General features: G+C 41.8%; 1 protein-coding gene and 1 long non-coding RNA gene across 7 annotated transcripts in view; one reads left to right on the top strand and one right to left on the bottom strand.

Moving 5' to 3' along the window:
* The window catches only part of LOC142104523 (uncharacterized), a 412,155-nt gene that overhangs the window by 3,701 nt on the left and 380,813 nt on the right, over nucleotides 1-27,641 (top strand). Inside the window, exon 2 of the long non-coding RNA XR_012679579.1 lies at nucleotides 857-989. This is a non-coding gene — a long non-coding RNA (uncharacterized LOC142104523). The remainder of the gene's footprint in view (nucleotides 1-856; nucleotides 990-27,641) is intronic.
* Nucleotides 1-27,641, bottom strand: part of ZNF536 (zinc finger protein 536) — a 403,907-nt gene that overhangs the window by 332,268 nt on the left and 43,998 nt on the right. The window lies entirely within an intron of this gene.

Genomic DNA, 27,641 nt, shown 5'->3' with positions numbered 1-27,641 from the left:
CAGTGTGGGCATGGGAGAGAAAAGCTGGTGGGCAGCGTGGGCATGGGAGAGAAAAACTGGTGGGCAGCGTGGGCATGGGAGAGAAAAACTGGTGGGCAGTGCGGGCATCGGAGAGCAAAGCTAGTGGGGTAGCATGGGCATGAGAGAGAAAAACTGGTGGGCAGTGTGGGTATGGTAGAGAAAAACTGATGGCCAATGTGGCCATCGGAGATAAAAGCTAGTGGGCATGTGAGGAAAAAAGCTAGTTGGCAGAGGGTAACATGGGACAAAAAAACTGGTGGGCAGCTTGGGCATGTGAGAGAAAACCTGGTGGGCAGCGTGGGCATGTGAGAGAAAATCTAGTGGGCATGCGAGTGAAAGGCTAGTTGGCAGAGGGTAACATGGGACAAAAAAGCTGGTCGGCAGCGTTGGCATGTGAGAATAAAGCTAGTGGGCAGAGGGTAGTATGGTTGAGAAAATCTGGTGGGCAGGTGTGTGAGACCTGTGTATAGTGATCAGTGTGTATCAGGTGTGTATCGTCAGGATAACTTGTGTATAGTGATCAGTGTATATGTGATAAGAAAATATAGTGGTCTGTAGGGAAAGACTGGTCGGCAGGATGGCAAGTGAGAAAAGCTAGTGGGCAGGGTGGCATGTGAGAAAAGCTAGTGGGCAGGGTGGCATGTGAGAAAAGCTAGTGGGCAGGGTGGCATGTGAGAAAAGCTTGTGGGGAGGGAGGCATGTAAGTGTGTACCTGGTGTATGATACTGATGTGTGAGACCGGTGTATAGTGATCAGTGTATAGAGGGTAAGTAATTAGTGTTTGTTGCCAAATTATTGAAAAAAACTTTTCTCGTTTTGTTGTGACATCTAACAGTTGAAACCCCTTCAAGAAATCCTACGTTTGCCCCTCTGCAGTTGTGAAGCATGGACAGTCTTGTGCGTCAGACATCAGTACATCTGGACATCAGTGCATCCGGACTGCAGCCCTGCCAGACAGCCAGGAGGAGGTAAGAGATATTATTTTAAATTTTACAATAGTCAAGTGTATGATGGGTTGTGAAGTGGACTTTGGGGGAGGAGGGCCGGCAGGCTGAAGCTTTGCCTGGGACGCGGCCGAAGTCTTGCACCAACCCTGGTGTAAGGATGTTTCTTTTTAAGGTGTAATATTGAGCGGAACATGTCTCTACACACACTGTAGGCAGACATATTGTGGGCTGAACCATTTTTCATGAGGATGACGTGACAACACTACTTCCAAGTGAATTCATAGGCTGAACAATGGTTCAGCCCACAAAATCGGATGCTTCCACTGTGTGAAAGAGACAGACACGCTTTAAATAAAGCACCTGCTCTTTACAGGCTAAAACAATTATATCCCTTTCAAGAAAAGTCTATTAAATGAACACTTTTTGCTCCAGTCCAGATCTAGACCTCATCGCCGGTTCGATCCCCGTTAAGAGGGGGAAAAAAAAACAAAAAACGACAGCTGGGTTGAGATCCGCCAGGTCTGCCTTTCTGTATCTTTAATAAGACAATCCTTGTGCACATTAACAGTGTTGAAAATTCAATTGAAAAACTCTTTGTCTGTTGTCTGCTTACTCTAAAGATGGTCTTTCTTAAACAACAGAGCACCAAGGAGTCGTTAGGGCTCTCTCTTCATTACTTCAAAAAACCAATCATTAGACACCAGAGTATATACGTAATTAGAAAATCACTTCCTTTGCAATCCAAGCTAAGTAGTTTACATACTGTAATTACAGGGACAAAATCAATTTTTAATCATTTCACTGATTGGGCTCATCAGCAGTGTGGGAACGTTCTAACCTGCTTGTTGTGCATAACCAACATCTGGGCTTCAACAATTACCCTTTGTTTGCTACAATATTCCTTAAATCCTTCTTCCTTTTTTTTTTTTATTTAACGCATAACGCATAAAAAAAAAAAAAAATATCAAAAAATTTAAATACGCTCATCCTTGATCAAGAGATGCCTTAAGTATCACTCGCTGTAAATCCAGCGTTGGATCCGATGTACAGTTTAATAGTACACTTGCTGGGATTGTTGTTTTTTTTCCTTCTTGTAAAATAAAAAGTATCTGATTGTTTTAAAGATGCATTCAGCTGGCTAATTGTTCCATAGCTAACACATGGTGTTCAAACAAACCCACACATCACAAAAAGCTCATCTGGAATAGAATGCTCAGTTATTACGGTGTCGGAGTACATACTTTCTCTAATATAAATGAATGGATTTTTTTATTTTTTTATCAAAATTTAAAAAAGGGAAATTCGGAGAAAGGCTTGAGGATGTGGTGTGAAGACAAAAAAAAAATATAGATGGTATGAATTGGCAAGGCGAGCCTAAGCATTTTGTTCTCCTAATAGGAAATGACCTCATTTACACTGGGGTAATAATTAGCATCGCTTCAGTGACAGTTAAGAAAAAAAAAAAAAAAGTTTTCGGCATAATAAAGCAGAATGGCTTTTGTTGGAGATTTAGCACTCAATATTAACCCTTGCAAAGCAAAAAGAAAAAAAAAAAAAAAAGAAGCTAATTGCTAAAATATTAATCAACATATGGGTTTGTCTTTTGGCTGGTGCTAGCTGTTATTTGTTTTGTTTAAAGGACCGCTAAGGCTAAAATACAAGTTATATAAAAGATCTACTAGTAATATTATTAAATAAACGTAAAAAGCTTCCATACAGCAGTATTTGACATATTTGACATTGTATCTACACTGTACGCAGTCTACTGTTCTGTTAGAAGTGGTTTTGTATAGGGGGGAAAAAAGAAAATTCCCTCCAAGGTCAATTCTGATTTTCTCATTCAATAATATAGATTAAGCCAACTGTAAAGAAAAGAAGCACTTGCTATCCCAAAATGTCCCAGCTTATCTTTAACTTTCATAATGACTTTGGCATAACTAGTGGTAAACGTATCAATCGAAGATTTGCAGCCTATATACAAAACGGCAATTATATTAAATGATAAAATAATTTTTCCATTGGTCACCTCTCTTTCTGCTATTGCCAAGTACATATTTATGCAAAAGAAAGGAAGAAGACAGATTAAATAACAATATTATACATTTATACAGTCAAAGCATAATTAGAACAAATGCAAATAAATACTATACATTAAAAAACAAATAAATCACATGGGGGGGGAGATTTAACTGCCGGCAATGTGGCGGGAGGACATCTCGCTGCGTACATTGCCGCCAATTACGGTAGAAAAACATAACCAGAGATTTCTGTCAAATCTCAGGCGCAAAGTGTCTCACGGACGTTCAGGAGACACTTTTGCGGCTGATTGAACCTCCCCCATAGAGACATATAATTTGTCAGCGGGAAAAAATGTACGTCTATCTAGTCTGCCATTGCTGTGATTTTTTGTTTTTGGAAAGGGTGGGTGTGGTCTTTGATTCTGAGACTTGTGTGTGTGTGCGGGGGGGGAATTAGTTGTGTTCCAATTTTCTTATCAGTAATGTTGGCTACCATTGTATCAGTCTATAATTAAACCACTGCTGGCAAAGTTTAAGAGTCGTGTAAACGGCCAGATGACAGATCTGGTAGAATCTTCTCATAATCCAGATCCAGATGGAGGAGCCGTCGGTGAATCAGGTTCTACAGGCAGTTGGTAAGGTGATACCTTCCCCCCTATCCAAGAATGTTGCTTTATGCATACCATCTAGTAGGTTAGAGTGCGTGTAATAAATGTAATTATACTAAGAAAAAGTCTCTCTGTGCTGTATGACTTTTATCAAAATCCTTTACAGCATATTTATGGCAAAAAATAAACTGTACAAAAATTGGGTAGATTTTAACTTATTAACACAGTGGAAGCCATTTATTTAGTGACCTGAACAAATATTCTTCTGGGCAGATTCAATTCTGCGCTAGGATCCAATGCGCCCATTTGAATGTACTACGGTACCCGTAATATGGCTGATTTGCCTGCGTACTTCAATGGGTTGTGAGCGGAGATACATGGCTGAAGATTGCCTTCACGGAACATACCAGAGGCACTCCACCAAGAATTGAATTCCCCCTCCTTAGAGACGCAGTCAATAGTCCTAGTTAATTGCAATCTAAGTGACATCACTTTAATGTCATGTAATATAACAGACAGCACCTCTACAATACACACTCATTCTGTTTCAGTTACTGACAGACTATTGCCCTGAGCCGTGTTATATGTCTTTAGTGTCTTTTTTAGCTCTTGATTGAAAGTGTATTATACTTCTGCATCAAATTTCCCATGTAAAATCTGCACGCAGAAAGAAGCACGTCTATCAGTCCGGGTGAAGGATGTTTTACGGGTTGATTTGAGGGCCAAATTCCTTAATCAATGCTATTGTTTAGGTTGGAACCCACAGCTCGCTTTATGTAGACTGGTCAATTGTGCAACCTCATACATGGACACCCTCTACATGCAAAGAGTTGCAATCCTGTCTGATGCCATGCAGGCCGATTCATACATCACTACTTTTGCACAACCGGATCGAGAATTGTGGTGCCCTTTATAATCGCTTATTTCAGAGTATGCCACAGCTGGTCTGGAGCCAAGTAGTGAAACTCCCAGTGTTTACTTCTTAAGAAGGATGTTGCTCTCCTAACGATCCTCGCATTCACAGCCTTTCTAGTATAATTTATGAAGCATGGGTAAGGTGGGCAGTGATTACAATGTGACCAAGCCATGAGATATTGGATTACATCTCTCCTAAACCTGCCGCAGTGAATGACAGCAAAGGGAACCAATGTTTCATGTCAAGGCCATTGTTCCAGAAATGGAAAGTTTTTCTGCCCTCTTTTTCTCCTTTGCAGATAGCAGTTTTTAATGGCAGAAACCCTTTATACAAATGAGAAAGATCAGACAAAATCAACACGCGGAGGATGCTACTGTAGTCTAGCTGTGAGATAAGGAATTAGAGGGCAATGACAAAAGATGGATTATGCTTAACCACACACTGGACTCCATTTGCAAAGCAAAAAATTAGACGTTTGCAGTGCAAAACCCATCTGTCCTGTTTTGTTACGTAACGCTTTGTACATACTTGTATGTTGTTGCGCTCTGACTTGTGCTTCAAGGGGAAATTTTTGCTCTATATGATGGATGGGCTGGATAGGATCAGGGTTTGGAGGGACTTCCACAATGAAATCACAGCCCACAAAAGCACAATTGGAGTTGCAAAAAGTTGATAATAGTGTGGAAATTGCATTGATTGATGGGTTGTAACCTGGGAATCCCAAACTGTCCAATGAAATGAGAAGCACTCATTTCTGGGTTTTGAAATGACCACACCATGTGGGCATCACAGTGGCTTAGTGGTTAGCACTTCTGCTCACAGCACTGGGGTCATGGGTCCAATTCCCGACCATGGCCTTATCTGTGTGGAGTTTGTATGTTCTCCCCGTGTCTGTGTGGGTTACCTCTGGGTGCTCCGGTTTCCTCCCACATTCCAAAAACATACTACTAGGTTAACTGGCTGCTATCAAATTGACCCTAGTCTGTGTGTGTGTGTGTGTGTGTGTGTGTGTGTGTGTTCGGGAAGTTAGACTGTAAGCTCCAATGGGGCAGGAACTGATGTGAGCGAGTTCTCTGTACAGCGCTGCGGAATTAGTGGCGCTATATAAATAGCCGTTGATGATAAGGATGAACAGTCATCTCAGTGTAGACCAGTCCTGTATTGCATCCAATACAGGACTGCATCCAATTCCTGTGTCCCCAGCCAACTGACCCACCCTATAGACTCTATTGTATGTAATATTATTTTTTTCTCTGACAACATAGTAATTACAGGCACAATGCACTGGTAATAAAAATGTTTTTTAAAAAAACCAAAAACAAAAGTTTGATTTATTTTATGTTCAGGTCCACTTTAAAGAGCTACCGTCCTATTCAATAGAGCAGAGAATAACCATCTGTTGTGCTCTATTGGATAAGAGTGGATGGATTGAGTCATAGAGCAGCAGAAGCTGCTTTAACAAACGGATCCCAGTTGATAGATAAGGAGGGGTGGGAGGGGTCAGGACTTAACGAAGGAGGGGCTTGCATAAAAGTGGACCGCCCCTTTATAGCTAAACCACGTTTGGCGTCTCAGCAAAATCTGCAAGAAGTTCACTCTAATAAAGGAACCAATCACATCAGACCCAAAGACCACTAATAAACTTCTTTACTAGATGTAATGCCAAGATATATTTCAGTTCAGGATTTGCATTTTATAACTGTCTGCACGAGCCTGTAATCCTGTTTTTACTCTACCTTTTGATTCAACATTGTCTACACGGCCTAAACAATATTTAATCATAATTGAGAGATGAAGACATGCAATGAAGGCTATTACAGCAAGCTCTAAATACAATCATTGTGGACCAGGGTTATGCCGTCGCAGAGCAAAATGAAGCCGGAGTATCCATAATCCATTTGTAGTTTTGCCCACAGATGAAGAAGTGTTAGCTAATATTGGCCGTCTTCCCGCAGCAGCAACAAAATGGTACTTACAGAAAGGCACAAAGAGGGATTCATAAAGCCTGCACAATGCCTCTGTCTCTTATTTTTTTTGCATTCACCAATCCTTCATTATTCAGATTTTTATCATTACCTGCCTGCATCTCTCTTAAACAAAACTTTATTCAGCAGATAGGTTTCAGGAACGACAGTTTTAAACAATTTCACCACATGCATCAAAGAAATGTTTATACCTGTATGTGGCTAAATTAGCAGAAAAAATGTCTTGTGATAACCAAAAGCACCACATTTTCTACTAAAATTGGGTTAAACAATCTTGACTATTGGAAGAATGCAGCAACTTCAGATATAGAACAGATGCCTGCATAATAACCGTATGTGCATAGGTGCCCAAGTTTAATATGGCCGACCTGGTTACAGCAGAAGAGGCGGAGCCATGACCATGACGACCATTAGGCAAGGTGAGAGGGAGAGTCGCTAAGGGGTGGATTTATCAAGACATCTCAAAAGGGAAAAGTGGAGGAGTTGCCCTTAGCAATCAATCAGATACGATCCACCACTGATCTAGAATGTACTGAATAAATGATAACTGTGATCTGATTGGTTGCTATGAGCAACACTTCCGCTTTTCCTTTTGAAATTTGAAAAATCTACCCCTAAGTCCTTGGATAGTGGTGGCTGGCATATAGCCAGACACCCATTGCAAATACACGATAATAATTCCACCACATTAGTGAAATTCTGGTATACATCTGTCAATCATAGATTTTGCATTCTCTCAAGTCATCCCCTAGCAAAGCCATTTCATGTGTTCAACCGACCACAAATCTCAGCAACCCTCAATTAATTGAGGACTATCACCTATTTTCGCCTTTGCTCTGATTAATGGAAACATCTGTGGAACTCCTAATATATCCATTACTCCAGACTCGGAATATGATCCCTGGGTTTCTACTGGACATCTGAGGGTGACAGTGGGACCACCTAACTGTCATCAGCCCACATGCACAATAAGACAATGATATAGGCCCAAAGCCCCACCCATCCACTAGATACACTCTTTTTACTGAAAATACTCTCTAAGTCTGGCCTGGCCAACCTGAGGCTCTCTAGGTGTTAAACTACAAGTTCCAGGATACCTTGCCAACTGTCGCCTGGCTATCGACTGTTAGAGCATGCTGGGATTTGTAGTTTCATAACACCTGGAGAGCCACAGATTGGCCAGGCCCGCTCCAGGTTCACTGGTTCTATCAGAGCTAAATACAGTGGCATGATCTCCTACTGAAATGACACCTGGATCTCCAGCCTGATCCACAAACATAAAAACTACAAATAATAAATGTTTGCATGTCTCCTGTAGAGGGTCTGGAGCACCATACATCCAAAATAAGTTACATTTAGAAGCAACAAGTTCCCTTTTGAAGTCCAAAAGATGCCTCAAGATCAGTGGTAGAACAAACTATTGCATTCGCTCCACCAAGACAATGAGATTCCTGGTTCTACACGAAATAAAGTCTTTTTGTTTTTTTAATGCAAATTGGCAAATCTCTTGTACAACCCGGCTCGTACAAATTACAGCAAATGATCCACAAGTCAGAAGTTATACAAAATGAAGCGAATAAAAACCATTAACATATTAATCCATCAATGACATAAGGGGGAAAAAAAATAAGTCGGTGAGACTGTGCGACAGTTGCTAGAGTGACAGCGGGTCCTGAGGAACGCCACTAAAATCAATCGCGCAGTTACAGGGTTAATTCATAAGCAGCCCAGGTGAGCCGCGTGTTTCTCGTCTGTTGTCAGATTCGGCGTATTCCAAACCTGCAGAGCATTGTGCAAGTGGCCTGCATCCTATTTCTATGCCAAGTCGAGCCTTCCATCCAGCAGCGAGACTGCGATAAACAACAGGAGCAATAATTGACTAATCAGAGTCACTATTAGAAGCACCTGGCATGTTTCACAACTGCACGTTTAGAACAAAAAAAAGAAAGGATTAAAAAGAGACAAGTGAGAGACAAGCTGGCATCATTAGCTAGCTAAGTCGGAAGCAGCGTTGTTGTACGGGTTGAGGCGATGCACACACACACACACTTTCCCGACACACGCGTGCCACAACCTGCGCGGTGCGTCGAAACTCCACCACCACTGGACATCACCGAGGGTGATTGAGTTGTTTCAGAGGAGAGTTGGGTGTTGATGCGTAAGTGGCGCCATGAGATTGTTCATCTCACCCCATATCTAAACAGGGAACAGTTTTCCAAATGTGGCCACCAAATTGTCGGTTATAAAAGCCCCATAGTTGAAACAGTATTAATGGCTTCACTTGCAGCACCTGCACTACCTTAAAGTAGGCTAAATACTTGCAAACAGTGAAGGTAGCCATTATGATGGCTGAACCAATAGTCAGCTTATCAATTTACCTGGTACTAGACACATAGTTGAGGCATGACGTATGCAGTGTGATGTTACTAGTTCCTTGTGCATTGATAAGTTCTGTTGAATATTGGTTCCACAATTAACTCCAGGCAGGAAAGAAACATTCCGGGGAGGACCAAAAGTAGGGCGGGACAGGAAGGACTGCATCCCCAAATTTGGAGGCACCCTACTTTTTAGCATAGTTACCAACAGTCCTCAAACTCCAAGGACAATCTCAGGTTATGAAGGGCTGTCCCTGAAAAATGTAGACCCTAACAAAAATATACTACTGAGGTTTATTTTTACACTATACTGTCAAATAGTGACCAGCTGTACAGTACAGATCCTCTTGTATGTTCAATGCAATTCTCGTTTTGTTTTATTTTTTTTATATTTTTGTTCCGTATACACCAAGACATTTTCCAGAAGTGTATGCAAAAAAATGAATCTCCATATCATGATAGGGGGTCGCATTGTACAGAGAACAGCTAAAGCTCACCCTGACTCGTGTGTCTATACCTGCTCAGTAATAGTGTCCCTGGATATTATTTTAAAATGTTATCCAGACTGCTTTTAGTTGCCCAAAATCTGGACTGTTGGATGCAGGGGTGTTAAGGGGGTAAAAAGGGAAAAGCCAACAACAAAGAATTGGTAACCTGCAATTTCCACTGAACACTAACAACTTCACGCACAGCGGACGACTGAATAATAGCACAAACAATAATTCCAAAGGCGTAATATATGTATATATAGTATCATAAATAATCTATAACGAGCTTTGTGTTTAAATGGGTGATTCAGGGGGAAAATAATCTTCCTGTTTACAGATAGCTGCTGATTTCTCAGACTTGTTACAATGTTGCAGATGACAAACACACAATATGGAAAGTGCGCAGTATCGGAGTTTGCCTGATAAACAGGTCCTTAAGTGATCACGTTAAGTTTATATCCTCTCTCTTCCCACATGTAAATGATGAGAGGCGCCTCTGGCTTCGTTTACTCGTCTTAATTTCAATCACATTTTGCAAGATTCAAATCAGCTGTAATTATTTTACATTTTACAGTACACCCTATACTCATGTCGTGCATACGTACCGAGGTAATTATGGGGCCGGCTGCACCGCTATAGACTCACTTAAAGAGACGCAGATTGGATTAACCGTGGGCCTACTTTACATCAACTCAAACACAAATGAAAACACTAATTTATGCAAAGCATGCTGGGAGCATGGACATTCTCTCAGCAAAGGTGGTTGAGGATGTAAACTGGGAAGTAACATATTTTTATGCTAAGAAGAACAGATTTGTCCACCTGTCAGTCAGCAAATAGTTGGCAGCTTCTTCTTTCGTAGTGAGCCTCATTGTGACTGTCTGAAGCTTCTGCTGAAAACACTGATATAAAATATATTCTAAAGAGCCACAGTGGAGGAAGCTATTTTTTTACCACTCCGCCTGTGATGTTATTGGTTCCTAATGACTGGATAGGCTGCACTCTCAGTGATATCACTGGTTCCTAATGACTGGATAGGCTGCATTCTCAATGATGTCACTGGTTCCTAGTTAATGGATAGGCTGCATTCTCAATGATGTCACTGGTTCCCAGTGACTGGATAGGCTGCATTCTCAGTGATATCACTGGTTCCTGGTGAATGGATAGGCTGCATTCTCAGTGATGTCACTGGTTCCTGGTGAATAGATAGGCTGCATTCTCAGTGATGTCACTGGTTCCTAGTGACTGGACAGGCTGCATTCTCAATGATGTCACTGGTTCCTAGTTAATGGATAGGCTGCATTCTCAGTGATGTCACTGGTTCCTAGTGACTGGATAGGCTGCATTCTCAGTGATGTCACTGGTTCCTAGTGATTGGATAGGCTGCACTCTCAGTGATGTCACTGGTCCCTAGTGACTGGATAGGCTGCACTCTCAGTGATGTCACTGGTTCCTAGTGACTGGATAGGCTGCACTCTTAGTGATGTCACTGGTTCCTAGTGAATGGATAGCTGCATTCTCAGTGATGTCACTGGTTCCTAGTGAATGGATAGGCTGCATTCTCAGTGATATCACTGGTTCCTAGTGACTGGATAGGCTGCACTCTCAGTGATGTCACTGGTTCCTAGTGACTGGATAGGCTGCACTCTCAGTGATGTCACTGGTTCCTAGTGACTGGATAGGCTGCACTCTTAGTGATGTCACTGGTTCCTAGTGAATGGATAGCTGCATTCTCAGTGATGTCACTGGTTCCTAGTGAATGGATAGGCTGCATTCTCAGTGATATCACTGGTTCCTGGTGAATGGATAGGCTGCATTCTCAGTGATGTCACTGGTTCCTGGTGAATGGATAGGCTGCATTCTTAGTGATGTCACGGTTTCCTGGTGAATGGATAGGCCACATTCTCAGTGATATCACTGGTTCCTGGTGAATGGATAGGCCACATTCTCAGTGATGTCACGGTTTCCTGGTGAATGGATAGGCCACATTCTCAGTGATATCACTGGTTCCTGGTGAATGGATAGGCTGCATTCTCATTATAATGAGTTCAGCACTGAAAATGGGCGCCATCAATGGGTCTTGTTTATGAAGGGTAAAATCCTCTTTGGTGATGTTACCTCGATTTCCACTGGTACGTCTAGAATTCCGCCAATGTGCAAAACTTATGAAGTTTTGTAGAGAAGCAGACGTTTGTCCTGAGCCAAGTTTTGCAGACCACTTCCAAAAATAGATTTGCTTAATGAGACAATTGAAATGAAATAGATGAGATGAAACATTTCAGGGGCATTCCTGGCCATTTCCACTCCACAAAAGAAAATGTGAATTTTGCACTAGATGTAAACTAGCTGAGACCGTCTCTCTCGCCCTGTACTTTTATTGGGATGTATTTCGCACCTTTCAGTTGTCCCTAGGCATACAAGCCAACTCTTATAACCTCCCCTCTGGGATTCCCTGAGAGGAGTGGTCAGTGGGTAAGAGCAGGTAGCGGCGTGGTGACACCATCGCGCAGCAGTGACCCCCGCACCCTGCTGTGTAATACTGAAATTTACAGCATTGCAAAGCAAGGGGGTGGGGGGGGGGTGATTACGTGAATCACATCATTAAGCCGCACCTACATCCTTAGTGTGCCTATACTTCCCTGAAATTCGGGAGCCTCCTGGAAATTCCAGGAGCAGTGGGCAAATATGTCCCTAGGTGAAGTATTAGACACACTCCGCCCAATGTAAATAAAACATAGAATCTTCAAACACGGAGAAGTGCTGCATATAATAAAGATAGATCCGACCTAGTCTCACTAAGTTAATGAAAGCAGTTGTGCTAAAGTGGTAGGAGGGTGGACCTTGAAGTGCCTGAAAAGACCATCTAGGAAAAAACAAACCCTATAGGCAGAGCTGACCAAACCCCAGCAGGTAGGTTGTCAAGGTGCCTAAAAAGAAATACTGCTAGCATCAAACTTTTATGAGTCATTCCTATTGATATCAGAGGACGCACAATCTTCTTTGGCTCTAGAACCTGCTGACTGCTAAATGTGACCAACTTGTGAATTCTACATTATGCCATCCACCGCTGCCTATAAGTATGCGTCTTTTATAATGTTAATTTTCTATAACCTTCTAGTAAAACATATAGCCATGGGGTCCACTGCAGAAAGAACGTTTTTATGTATGACCATTATCATGAAAAACGCATCAGTAATTCCTTGCATGGCGGAACGGGGAGGGGACTGGGTGTATGCACGTAGTCAATGTACAGTGAGGGTGTGCCAAGCTGGAGCGCACCCAGACGCTTCCGATTCAAGCTTTGGGCATCTCAAAAGTACATGTTTTTCTGACATATCACTGCACCAGCTACAGGTCTGGTGTAGGTGCTGAGTACTAGTGATGACGGCTGTGTATACAGCTAGAACATGTGTATGCAGCTAGAACATGTGTTTGCAATCAGGAGCAACTGTAACAATGTATTTTATGTACAGTAGACATTAATAACATCCTGATAAATGTATTTTAAGGAAAAGAATACTAATTTTTATTATTTTATCGTTAATGACTATGGGCCTGATTCATCAAGGATCTTAACTTGAGAAACTTCTTACTTCAGTCTCCTGGACAAAACCATGTTACAATACAAGGGGTGCAAATTAGTGTTCTGTTTTGCACATAAGTTAAATACTGACTGTTTTTTCATGTAGCACACAAATATCAACTTTAAATTTCAGTGTGCAAATAAGCTATCAAGTATTTGTGTGCTACATGAAAAAACAGTCAGTATTTAACTTATGTGCAAAACAGAATACTAATTTGCACCCCTTGTATTGTAACATGGTTTTGTCCAGGAGACTGAAGTAAGAAGTTTCTCAAGTTAAGATCCTTAATGAATCAGGCCCTATATTATTATTAACAGTCGACATTAATTGAATAGCTCTTTTTTTTCACATGCGTTCTATTGTGACTTTATTATCCCACATATGTACTGGACGTATCCTGCAGTGTATTGTCTCCTAGAGCAGAGCGGACCTAGACCCGTATTCATCACCAGACTTATCTTCACATCAGCTCCTTGTTGAATTTACGTGCATTAAAAAAAAAATGCAATTTACATTCATTTTGCATGCTTTAATGAATCAGGCTCACATTTTGTAAAAACAAAGGAGGGATCAGCGTGTTACAAGTTACGTTAATGAAATTACAAAAGTTACTGCGCTCTGTTCTCAGCTGCTCGAACATTTATCTAAAAATCAAGTTGTATTGGCTTAAATAAACGAACAGACCCCCCCCTCCCCCCCCAAACTCATCTCAGGTTTATTCCAACAGACTGAAGTCATCTTACTGCACATATAACCAGACCCTCACTGTTCTGTTAGAGTGAAACGCATACAAGTATTGTATTCATACTTACATATTAAAATAGATGCTTATGGTGCAGAGCACGAATGTGTATAGGAGTCTGACACATTTATATTTATTTGTATTTTATTTGCTGTTTCTTTTAATATGAATATTAGGACAAAAAAAAGCAAAGTAGAAAAAAACAGCAATAAAAAGCTTTAAAAGAAATAAAACAAAAACAAAAAACAAAGACAAAGTACAAGTGCCCCATCCCTTAAACAAAAAAAAAAGCAAGAAGCAATTACTTATCATTAATATGTTAGCGTGTACAAATTGCAGCCACCATGAGTTTGCGATTGGCTTCGAACCACATAGAATTATATAAAACTAACCCCCTTTTTTATTTTGTTTCTGTGATAACATAATTCATTATTTTATGTTATACCTTAATGCTCTAACAGTCTATAAGAAAAGTGCTGAAAGTCCAACAAGTCAATTTTTAGATCACACACTTACACAATGGTTGCCACTGTTGTCATATTTGATACATATGTTTACTTGACTTTAAAAGGTCATCTTTGCTACATTGTATCACATGGGCCAGTGCATTCTAAGCTGTACCCCACCTTGCAGCTCACAGGCCGACGTGCAGACCCATCTATATTGTGGATGGCAACAAATTATAACAGTGACTTTCGAAAATGAAAAAAAAAAAATACTTCTAATAGCAGAATAATTATTTCAGGCATTTAAGGTGCAGAGTAAATAGGCTGAAACACAATGCGTTTTCATCCGCTCATGCTCAGATTTGCAGAGAGCAATTTGTCACTTCTCGGTTCCGAATCAAGCAGGAGCAGAGATGCACTAAATGTTTAACCAGCTTCACTAAACCCTCGCCTGGGATAAATGGCAGGAGAAGGAGAGCACAGAGTTAATGATGCAGTCGCTTCTCTTTGTATCAGTGAAGACAGAGGCAATACCCTCCACTGGTGCATGGGAATCACTTTCATTTACATAAAAGTGCAACAGACAGGAATCGCATCCTAAATGGTGTAAATCTTGAAACACAGTTGTCTGGCTGTGAAGAAGAGATTTGTCACAAAGAGGAGACACCGCAGCTCTAGACGGTTAGAGGTGAGCGCACTGAACTGTCAGATCCTCAAGAGCCCTTGTAAATAGTGTATTCAAATGGTCTGTAACACTTTATGGAATCTAGAGACCATTGTTCTTGTAGAGAGGGAAAAAAAAAAGAGAATATTCTGCATTTTAACAGCCACCATATAATTTGTGAGATGCATTTTAAGATTATGTTGAAATGCGGCAGGAGCCTCCATCAGTCAGGAGATGTGGATAGATAATTCACCAAACTGTCACATGATCCGCCATCAGCCTAAAGATGTGAATATATTGCCACAAGCTTCGGGAATAATAGGTGCACCTGTTAAGATTGTCACCTCTGTTTGCTAATTGTCTCCTTGAGCTACATTTTACTTCTAATGCATTTATTTTTTGACAGGCAATGTCTATTTAGAAATCACATTACTTCAAGCGCAATTGTTCTTTTGTCTATCAAATAAATGAAGTGTTGTTACACAGATTTCAGGATCTGATTAGGAAAGTGACTGTGCCCCGGGAAGGTCAACAATCAGTTATTTACCTGGCGGCGAGATGACAGGTACCTCGCGTCTAAGGCTAGGCCCGGCATGGGACTCATTTGTCAGCGTGCGCTGCGTGGCGCTCCCACTGCTATGATACAATTAGCGTTGTTTTGTGGCTGCAACTAGGAAGCAAATCTGTGTCATTCAGAACCAACCTCCTGATAGATGTGGGATATGGAGGCGTTACACACACACCTATAAAGTGTCAATAGAAAGACCTCTGCAAGATGATTCTAAGGAAGTTATAAGACAAATACAATGTCATTCCCAGGACTAAGGGGCTTTGGCTTTGGGACATGAATACGAGACGGTAATCGGTGACACAAGAGTACAAGGGGCCTTATATCTCTGTCATTAGTTGCTCCATGTATATTATAAACAGATAGTTCTAGTTACTAGTTTTATTATTTCAGTGTAGACTGGAACCTAAAAGGCTGCGATACGAGTAGCGACCTGGCCACTTGGCCCAACGTCCAAGAGACTGGACCACTATTCAATTTGGCCGTTTCCTCGTGCTAAATTGCTCGATCACTACCGGCGTCTGTTACCGATTGACAGAGGGTGACCGTACCCACAGGCTTATAGTGATCATCTTTCAACTGCATTTATCAATTTGACTGATGATGATACTATCAAGTTTGAGCCAATGTTAGGCCACTTCCTCAGGCCACATTGGCCCAATTGCCCATCATCACCTGCACGGTGGCTCAGTGGTTAGCACTTCTGCCTCACAGCGCTGGGGTCATGAGTTCAGTTCCCGACCATGGCCTTATCTGTGAGGAGTTTGTATGTTCTCTCCGTGCTTGCGTAGGTTTCCTCCGGGTGCTCCGGTTTCCTCCCACACTCTAAAAACATACTGGTAGGTTAATTGGCTGCTATCAAAATTGACCCTAGTCTGTCTGTGTCTATGTCTGTGTGTGTATGTTAGGGAATTTAGACCGTAAGCTCCGATGGGGCAGGGACTGATGTGAATGAGTTCTCTGTACAGCGCTGCGGAATCAGTGGCGTTATATAAATAAATAGTGGTGATGATGATACGTGATATGTGGTCAGCAACGGGATGCATTTTTCGGTTGTCCGCCATTGTGCTGTGTGTGACCATTCCATCAAAACCTGATCCACACGTACTAGATTTCATTGGATATAGTGAGTAAACAGGTCCAATGTTGACCTCCATATCAGCCTTTATCGGTCAATGAAGAAGAGCAGGCGACCAGGTATATGATCAAATTGCTCACATATCCAGGTTTTAGGCTCTAGACTGCAATCTGCATGGAGGTTAAAAGCAGAGATAAGCTGTTTGTACAGGCACTACAGCCCTCAATCTTGTCCTTACTGTAAACACACCCAAATTAAATTACTTAATGTGAATGTTTTCACAGAGTTAACTGGCAGAAATGAGGATTAATAATGACCAAACATAGGGGGCTTATTTAATAACGCGTTGCAAAGAGCATTGCTGTCCTTTAACGTACCTCAGCCAATCAGATACAAGCTTTTATCACTGTAATGCGGACAAACTCAAGTAAACTGATCATTGATTGATCGCAGTCAGTTACTGCTCGTGTTATATTTCCAATTTTTATTATTAAATAAACCCTTCATTGCATTATGGATTCACAAAGATTGCACATATAGGATATCAATATTGTCACCTTCCTTGGTGCTGAGCGTGATAAGGGCTATTTTACAATGTATTTTTATGTAACATTGTAACTTTATTCGATATCAAATTTAACTGTACCAAAATAAAACATAAGTTTAGCTGTACAAGTCTTCAAATCGCCGTGGATGGGTTTTGTTGACCAATTGCTAAACTACACTGACATCTGTCAATATGGAACTGCAAATCTTTGCCAAGTAAACACTATCCCACATATATGATGCCGGACACTAGCTCAGCCCGGTCCCTTGAGAAATAACTCTGAAGTACTTACTTCACAAATACCACGGCACTATATAACACCCCTCCTTCTGGATCTCTCTACTAATGCCCATCTAGAAGAAAGAGCACAAATAGGCTTGATAAGAAATACGGCAGTAAGATGTGACATTGTCACTGTACGATTTGCAGATTCCTTTATTACCTCTGATGAATGTCCTTTTAGGTGTAACACAAAACACAATTACTGGTCTGTGCAAAACGGGAAGAAAAAAAAAAAAAGCAAGACATCAGAGGTCATCTATATAGAAACATTACATAACAGTTCCATAATCTCCTTTGCTTTGCAACAATTGTGATGTGAAAACAAAAGGGACTCAAGGTCAGTTTTTATCCCTGTATGGCAAGCTGTCAGACCTGAGTACCTTCTGAGAGCAGATGATCACTGTAATATAGACGATTCCCAATCCGTCAGGTTAGTGAAAACGCTGCAGGATGATATTAGACTTATAATTTGGAGGGTGGGGGGCGTGGGTACGGTTTCATGCCACTAAATAATGAAAGTAGTTCCCCCCCTTGATTGTTAGCCCACAGTACAAACGTTTCTCAAACAGGAACAATGTTTAATACGACGTCTGTCACTGTACAGAGTGAAAAGGTTGATCTGATAGCCGTGTGTTATTGTAATGCTGCTATGTGCACATACAGAGATCAGTCTCAATATCTGTCAATCCTACACAGGGAAGAGCAGAAGATATCAAGGAACCGCTCCGCCAAGGCGACCTGAGAGGCTATTTTGGTACTCATTTGGCTACAAACAGATGTTTCTGTTACTTAATATTCAAAACACCAATAAATAACAATGTATAAGGATCTAGGAATTGTAACTAAAGTAAATGTGACAACAACAAACAATCGGTTGTTCTCTTCTCAGATGTATATTTTTTTCCACAATAAAAATAAAAAAAAACAAATACTCATCTGCCTGTCTTAATGTGCTCAAGTAACAATTTCCATCCAATGTTTTCATCAATATTTTAAAAATGTGTTCCACGATGGAATGTAATCGAGATATCCACTTGCAAATTTTAGCCCGGGAGGGGGCTAGACTCATTCAGCAGCCTATTAGGAACATTTTAAGGGTAAAAAAAAAAAGCAAGTAGCCCAGTGACCCAGCCCAAGATAGCCCAAAATGGGACCGGCATGGGGGGCAGCAGGGGCAAACGCAGGATTTGTAGAGGGGGTTTCCACACCATGCCGCCAGTGGGCGTGACCAGCAAGCATGGGGGCGTGGCTATAATATTAGACAGTGCTTGGCTGCTCTCCAACTCTTCCTATCCCCATAATATACATGGACAATGCTGCATGCACTACTGTTAGGTGCACGCAGCTCTCCCTTTTCAAGCAGAGCCGTGTGAAGCAGGGTTAGGGTCCAGCCACCTCAATTATACAGTGCCTCAGGCTTGGAGGGGGGTTTACAGACACTAGGAAACCCCCTCGGCTTGCCTATGGGCAGACGCCCCCAGCCCAGCCTGCCCCTGTTTGGAACGGTAACATGGAGTCTTTTTTTATTGATTCTAATTTAAGGGTGTTATTTTTAATTATGAAGCTTTGCAATTGAAACTTCCTTTTTAATTAGGTATAAAAATTTACAGGTGTTTATAAATACATCAATTCAACAACTCTAATAACTGCAATGAGTTTTGTTTTCTGATCTTCCACATCGTATGGGATCAGAATTGCTTATGCATATATTAGAGTATGCGGCATATCCTCAGCAACGAATAGGACGGGATATTATTAAACTGCAGATGTTACCGGGGAGTTTTGGCTCATCCTGCATCCCAGAAAATAAAAAAGTGCAGCTACACACGTTACTGTTGGAAAGAGATTTGATAAAAGGTGTTGTCAGTACAGACTATGTAAAATGTCGCACTATGCATCATGCAGGGTGTGTGTTGGATTTGATAGATACATGTTAGCTTCCAACTTTTATGCGCTTTTGTTGGCCACAGAAAAATCTGTCATATTTCACATATGAACTGATTTTATTTTGATGCTGACTCTTCCTTTGACTAAAATATATATTATATAATACCTCTGTTGAAATAAATGAATATAAAATACATATCTCAATGTATAATGTGAAAGGAATGTTTAGACGTTGACATGAAAAGTGATTGCAGCAAAAGTGAATGTTTCAAGAGTCTTAATTCCACAATCAAAAGTGTTTCAATGTTGGGGTTGTGATGTGATGCACTTTACACAAATGATTGATCATTTGCGATGTTGTTAAGGATCTTTGCAAGCATGCCCAAGACTTCTGCTGCAAAAGTAAGCATAACGTGTCCATAAGTGTAAATAAAATTGGGGGTCATGAGTTCCATTCCGACCAGTGCCCTATCTGTTAGGAGTTTGTATGCTCTCCCTGTGTTTGTGTGGGTGTCCTCCAGGTACTCTGGTTTTCTCCCACAGTCAAAAAAAAAAAAAACCATACTGGTGGAAACAATAATCTACTGACATAATTAACCTGTATGTGTGCATGAGTGTTAGGGAATTTAGACCATCAGCAGCAGCTATTTATATAGCACCACTAATTCCGCAGCGCTATACAGAGAACTCACTCACATCAGTCCCTGCCCCATTGGAGCTTACAGTCTAAATTCCCTAACATACACACACACACTCACACACACAAAAAGAGAAACTTGGGTCAATTTTTTGATAGCAGCCAATTAACCTACTAGTATGTTTTTGGATTGTTGGAGGAAACCGGAGCACCCGGAGTCTAAATTACCCAAAATACACACACAGACCGAGAGAGACTAAGGGGTATATTTACTAAACTGCGGGTTTGAAAAAGCGAAGATGTTGCCTACAGCAACCAATCGATTCTAACTGTCATTTTGTAGAATGCGCTAAATAAATGACAGCTAGAATCTGATTGGTTGCTATAGGCAACATCTCCACCTTTCCAAACCCGCACTTTAGTAAGTCTAGCCCTAAGGGCGATTTGATAGTAGCCAAATAACCTACTAGTATCGTTTTTGGAGACCCTGCCCCATTGGGACAGGGACTGATGTGAATACATATTCTCTGCACAGCGTGACATAATATGATAGATGCTATATAAATAAACAATAATAATAAATAAATAAGAGCACATGCATTAAGGGGAGGACAGGGCAATTTAGGAGGAGTTCCCTTTGCATGGGGAACCAGAATCTTTTCTAACCGGCTGAATTGTTACATATGATCCTGAATGAACAATCCTTATATTCCTTAAGCTGGGTACACACTACAGAATTTTCCACCAACTTTTTATGCCGATCGATTTTACATGCGATCGATGTTCCGATCGCTCGGTCCATGGACTGTATACACACTAGCCTTAACGATAAAGGGAAGAGAAAACATCCCTTTAGCGACTTTTTACAGCCATCTCGTCGTGAGCAATGACTATAATTTCGTACTCACTGTTGTGGATCGGTCGGAAACTTATACACACCACACAGCGGAAACGAGATTGGACCGAAAATATTAAACTGTACAACCAACCAAATGAGGCGACAATCGTCCATTTTGGCAGACTTTCGACCATCGTGTCACTGCACACACTGACCCGACTTTTGAACGAGCGGTCTTATGTCGGCTGTTTGAGCCGATTATTGGACGAAAACATTGTAGTGTGTACCCAGCTTTAGCTATCCAATATTAAAAAGTACCCATTGAACACACACACAGTGGGGGTAGCCATTGTGTGGTTGAACCAATCAATATTCATGAGAATGCAGCCCAATTATAGATTAGGAATTGGTGACAAGTGCGTCCAGGATGTCACTAGCTGTGAGTGAATTGAAGGCTGAATGCCGTTTCAGTCCATTAAAATAGCCACAGGTACGCTTTAAAATAAGACTCAAACGTGCAGTTAGTGTAACAGTGATTCACTGAGGGGTGTGGAACAAAGTAACAAACTGTATCAATGGTAAAGGGATAACTCTGCAAAGTCGCAAAGTGATTCCATCACAGACCAGCGCAAGAGCAATGCAAAGAGAGAATAGATGTTGGCATTCATACAAGTGGGTGCACATCAAATATTTTAATTTTTGGGGGGGGGATATTTCTTTTAGTTTTGATTGAGTGTATCAAACCAACCTTAAACACACACGCTTGTAATAGACTCTCCCGATTCATGTTACAATTACATGAGCAACTTCTGAGCATCCGCTTTTCGTTAGCAGTTTAAACTAAGTGAAGAATTCATTCGTCTTGCGAGGTCAAGTGCTCTCTCCGAATAAAAGATCAAAGATTCCAGAAAAAACAGTTTTACTTTAAAAAAAAAATAATAATGTATCCAGTGACAAGAGTTCAGACAGAAAGTAATATTACCCTATCCCCTCTAAAAATAAAGTATAAGTTAATAACTAACATCCAGCCGTGCCTCGTGTAAGCCTCAGCGCAGCCCACCTCTGAGGCTCGCAGGAGAATTGAAACCACTGCTGCTATTTCGGTGTATTGCCAAAACAAACAGAGGGGGAAAAATAGCCCACTCGCCCAAAGTCACATTTTAAATGAACTCTCCGGAGAATTCCTCTGCCTAGATGTTTAAAGGCTGGGGTGTGTTCTATCAATGTTTACCCAGTTCTGTAGAGAACAAGGAATATATTGCTCTTTAATATGAATTTCATAAGCGTGACAGTCTTTACATTTATCTCAAATCTATCTCATTTCTATCAATCTACGTCATATATATTAATCAATCTCCTTCATATCAATCAATCTATGTCATATCTATTAATCAATCTACGTCATATCTATCAATCAATCTCCGTCATATCTATCAATCATTCTACATCATATCTACCAATCTCTGTCATATCTATCTACCTCATATCTATCAATATACGTCATATCTATCTACATCATATCTATCTATATCATATCTATCAATGTACGTCATATCTACCTATATCTATCTATGTCATGTCTATCAATCTACGTCATATCTATCTATATCATATCTATCTATCTATGTCATATCTATCTATATCATATCTATCTGTCTACATCATATCTATCAATCTACGTCATATCTATCTACGTCATATCTATCAATCTCATATCAATCAATTTACGTCATACATAATATCTATCAATCTCATATCTATCAATCTACGTCATATCTATCTATATTATATCTATCTACATCATATCTATCAATCTACGTCATATCTATCTATATCATATCTATCTACGTCATATCTATAAATCTCATATCTATCAATCTAACTTATATTTATCAATTTAACTTATATTGATATACATAACACATAAATCACTGTCCTTCCATCTACCTCATATATATCTATCAATCAATCTGTCATATCTATAAATCCACGTCATATCTATCAATCTTATATATATCAATATAGATCTCATGTCCATCCATCTACCTCATATATATCTATCAATTGATCTCTCTCTCTCTCTCTCTCTCATCTATCTATCTAGAGGGAACAATTAAGTGTGAATTATGATCATCCACTTTATGTTCTGCTCAGTTACTAGTGATGTCTGCAGCAATGGTCCTCAGATTTGAGGAATAAACTGACTCTGTGAGGACTCAATTATTTATTTCAAACACAACTAAAACTAGTTGTGATAAAAACCCCAAATACGGTTTCTTCTTGCCCAGTAGTGTTGCTAGGTCCATGCCGTTTTCATTAAAGTAATCGCTTGGTATAAAGGGATTTTACCTCCAAACCTTTCAGTAATGTTTTCCAGATGACCCAGAAACATCAACTACTGTGTGTTCCTGAACTGCGGCCGTATCTGATGTGCATTAGTCCGACGCGTCTCGTCTGTTTTATATACTGCTAGACAGCAAGAAGAGGCGTGAGGTGTCATATAATCAGGGTTCAATTCAATGTTTCCTCTTAGTGATATGGAAATGAAACAGTTAAAAACACCATCTAATTACAACTCTACCCTGACGGGCTGCAATGAGAATCTGCTGTCCAGTACAACCCTGCTGTATATAGATTACCTAATAACTTGAGCATTAACACTATAATTTTCAGATCACAGTCAATCCGTCTACGATGATCAGATCACAATTCTGCTTCAATTATTTTACATTAGTGAATCGGTTAATTTAAATGGACTATACTCCTCTCCAACACTAAACAGCCAAACGCAGTATTTAAGGAAGGATTAAACGAGATTAATCCAATTCAAACCAATTGTTTAATATTATTTTATCAGTAAAATTATCCTCAATCCTCCACAGTTTCTGGATTTGGTTATTCTATCCACAGCTACATAGGATCAATGTAACATTATTGAACTTAAATAAGAAACTAGACAGTTCCTCCTCATGATGTAGCACAACTAACAGGTCAGGATTTAAGGCTTTCCCATTGAGTGGATAAATACTGTCAGCATCATTTAGATTATTCTGCCAATTCTACAATCAAAGGGATGTAAACCTCATGTGTAGATTCATTGATCAACTGGTACCATAGTTTAACTCATCTTTCTGTGAATTTCTCATTGCATACTGCAATATTTTGGTTACTTTCTGTGTTCTATACCCCCTACATAACTTTGTCATTAAGGTCCTATTTTAAAGGCATTTTGGCTGGTGTAGGCGCACCTTACTGTATTCATCTCCTTCTCATCAGGATGTCACAATATGTGAAGTAGACGAGGGTAGAACAACCTGTAGCCAATCAGATCATGGGAAGGCTTACAGCAGCACAGATAATTTCAGGAGATAGTGTGCTGATACTGTGGAGGCAGTGACCTGTCCACTCGTGTGATTACATTAGTGAGCACAGAACTGCATGTGACAGGGGCACTGACTTGTTGTGAGGAGGGGAATGGAGGCAGCAGGAAGCCACAGACTGAGAGTTATATAGTGGAAGGAGCAGGGTCCCCAGCAGCACAGAGTATATCAGGAGATGAGTGATGTATTAGTGAGGACAGGGCTGCATGTGACAGGGGCAGTGACTTGATGTGAGGAGAGGAATGGAGGCAGCAGGAAGCCACAGACTGAGAGTTATATAGTGGAAGGAGCAGGGTCCCCAGCAGCACAGAGTATATCAGGAGATGAGTGATGTATTAGTGAGGACAGGGCTGCATGTGAAAGGGGCAGTGACTTGATGTGAGGAGGGGAATGGAGGCAGCAGGAAGTCACAGACTGAGAGTTATATAGTGGAAGGAGCAGGGTCCCTAGCAGCACAGAGTATATCAGGAGATGAGTGATGTGTTAGTAAGGACAGGGCTGCATGTGACAGGGGCAGTGACATGATGTGAGGAGGGGAATAGAGGCAGCAGGAAGCCACAGACTGAGAGTTATATAGTGGAAGGAGCAGGGTCCCTAGCAGCACAGAGTATATCAGGAGATGAATGATGTGTTAGTGAGGACAGAGCTGTATGTGACAGGGGCAGTGACATGATGTGAGGAGGGGAATGGAGGCAGCAGGAAGTCACAGACTGAGAGTTATATAGTGGAAGGAGCAGGGTCCTCCAGCAGCACATAGTATATTAGGAGATGAGTGATGTGTTAGCGAGGATAGGGCTGCATTTGATGGGCAGTGATATGATGTGAGGAGGGGAATGGAAGCAACATGAAGCCACTGACTGAGAGTTATATAGTGGAAGGAGCAGGGTCCTCCAGCAGCACAGAGTATATCAGGAGATGAGTGATGTGTTAGCGAGGATAGGGCTGCATTTGATGGGCAGTGATATGATGTGAGGAGGGGAATGGAGGCAACATGAAGCCACTGACTGAGAGTTATATAGTGGAAGGAGCAGGGTCCTCCAGCAGCACAGAGTATATCAGGAGATGAGTGATGTGTTAGTGAGGACAGGGGCAGTGAAATGATATGAGGAGGGGAATTGAGGCATCAGGAAGCCACAGACTGAGAGTTATATAGTGGAAGGAGCAGGGTCCCCAGCAGCACAGAGTATATCAGTTGATCAGGGATGTGTTAGTGAGGACAGGGCTGCATGTGACAGGGGCAGTGACATGATGTGAGGAGGGGAATGGAGGCAGCAGGAAGCCACAGACTGAGAGTTATATAGTGTAAGGAGCAGGGTCCCCAGCAGCACAGAGCATATCAGGAGATGAGTGATGTGTGAGGACAGGGCTGCATGTGACAGGGGCAGTGACATGATGTGGGGAGGGGAATGGAGGCAGCAGGAAGCCACAGACTGAGAGTTATATAGTGGAAGGAGCAGGGTCCTCCAGCAGCACAGAGTATATCAGGAGATGAGTGATGACGTGGAAAGACTGTGGTGTAAAACTTACCATTATAAAAAATGAAGTTTTTACATCCTACCAGTTACATAGCACTGTTGGTGTTTTAACAAATGCTGAAAATATCTTTTGCGCTCATCTCTTTGCCAATTGATGTCATCTGACTCATATGAGGTAATAGGAGATTACCATATACACTTCTTTAATTTTATACTGTGCTTATAAATAAACATTACTTAACAGGTCCCGGATCCATTACAAATTTGACACACACGTTTATATTCAAGGCTATCCAATAATGTCCAGTTCTTGCCAATGACCCCAAAACCTTTTAAACCCAATTGCTTAAAGTTTAGGTGCCTGCGGCAAGCACAGTTGTTCTGAACTCCGTTATTATTTAAAGCCATATTCTGTCCAGCAGTGATATCACCCCTTGTCCTGAAACCCAGATGTAATGTACTGAGGCCTGGGGTGTACCATAAGTAGGCCAAGGGGAGACCCTGATGTCACTGGATTAGGGACAATAAGGAAATATTCAGGAGTATATAGATTGTTAACCATTGTACTAAAGGAATCCTTTATGAGCAGAGCAACCATTTTATGTCAGTAATTCAATAAAAGTGTCTGTGCAGTACTAATCCAGTGTTGCTCATAGTTTTTCTTAAACTGGGACCCCAAGTGTCAGAGTGCCATTGTCCCGAGACCCCAAGTGTCAGTGTGCCATTGGTCCTGGGACCCCAAGTGTCAGAGTGCCATTGTCCCGAGACCCCAAGTGTCAGTGTGCCATTGGTCCTGGGACCCCAAGTGTCAGAGTGCCATTGTCCCGAGACCCCAAGTGTCAGTGTGCCATTGGTCCTGGGACCCCAAGTGTCAGAGTGCCATTGTCCCGAGACCCCAAGTGTCAGAGTGCCATTGTCCCGAGACCCCAAGTGTCAGTGTGCCATTGTCCCGAGACCCCAAGTGTCAGAGTGCCATTGTCCCGAGACCCCAAGTGTCAGAGTGCCATTGTCCCAAGACCCCAAGTGTCAGAGTGCCATTGTCCCGAGACCCCAAGTGTCAGTGTGCCATTGTCCCGAGACCCCAAGTGTCAGAGTGCCATTGTCCCAAGACCCCAAGTGTCAGAGTGCCATTGTCCCGAGACCCCAAGTGTCAGTGTGCCATTGTCCCGAGACCCCAAGTGTCAGTGTGCCATTGGTCCTGGGACCTCAAGTGACATTGTGCCATTGTCCTGGGAGCCCAAGTGACAGCGTGCCATTGTCCTGGGAGCCCAAGTGGCATTGTGCCATTGTCCAGGGACCCCAAGTGACAGCGTGCCATTGTCCTGGGAGCCCAAGTGTCAGTGTGCCATTGGTCCTGGGACCCCAAGTGTCAGTGTGCCATTGTCCCGAGACCCCAAGTGACATTGTGCCATTGTCCTGGGAGCCCAAGTGACAGCGTGCCATTGTCCCGAGACCCCAAGTGTCAGAGTGCCATTGTCCCGAGACCCCAAGTGTCAGTGTGCCATTGTCCTGGGACCCCAAGTGTCAGTGTGCCATTGTCCCGAGACCCCAAGTGTCAGAGTGCCATTGTCCCGAGACCCCAAGTGTCAGTGTGCCATTGTCCTGGGACCCCAAGTGACATCGTGCCATTGTTCTGGGACCCCAAGTGACATCGTGCCATTGTCCTGGGACCCCAAGTGACATCGTGCCATTGTCCTGGGACCCCAAGTGACATTGTGCCATTGTTCTGGGACCCCAAGTGACATCGTGCCATTGTCCTGGGACCCCAAGTGACATTGTGTACATTGTCCTGGGACCGGAAATGGCCTGTGTGATAGAGCAGAATCTGTTGTCACACAGAGCTGTGAATTATAGACTGTCCTCCCAAAACATTGGCCTTGGTTTTACGGGACACAAATATGCTGATCTCTACAGTGCATATGTTACAATCTGTCCCTTGTGGTGTGTGTTCGATCACTTCACAACAACAGGTATCTCTGCTCATCCTCCCATCAGGAAGACACCTAGCTGTAGAGTTACCACTTTGAAAGTGCTCTTGTCGCCAACACTCAGTGTTACCAGCCATTTTGTGGGCAGCCAAATTGGTCCAGTCACAAAATGGCTACTGAGACTGGTAGTATAAATTAATACGCCACAGGTAAAATGTAAGTTTTGG

Source organism: Mixophyes fleayi, chromosome 10 (assembly GCF_038048845.1).
Source record: "Mixophyes fleayi isolate aMixFle1 chromosome 10, aMixFle1.hap1, whole genome shotgun sequence".
In the NCBI taxonomy this organism is placed as follows: Eukaryota; Metazoa; Chordata; class Amphibia; order Anura; family Limnodynastidae; genus Mixophyes; species Mixophyes fleayi.
This window is presented reverse-complemented; position numbering and strand designations above follow the sequence as displayed.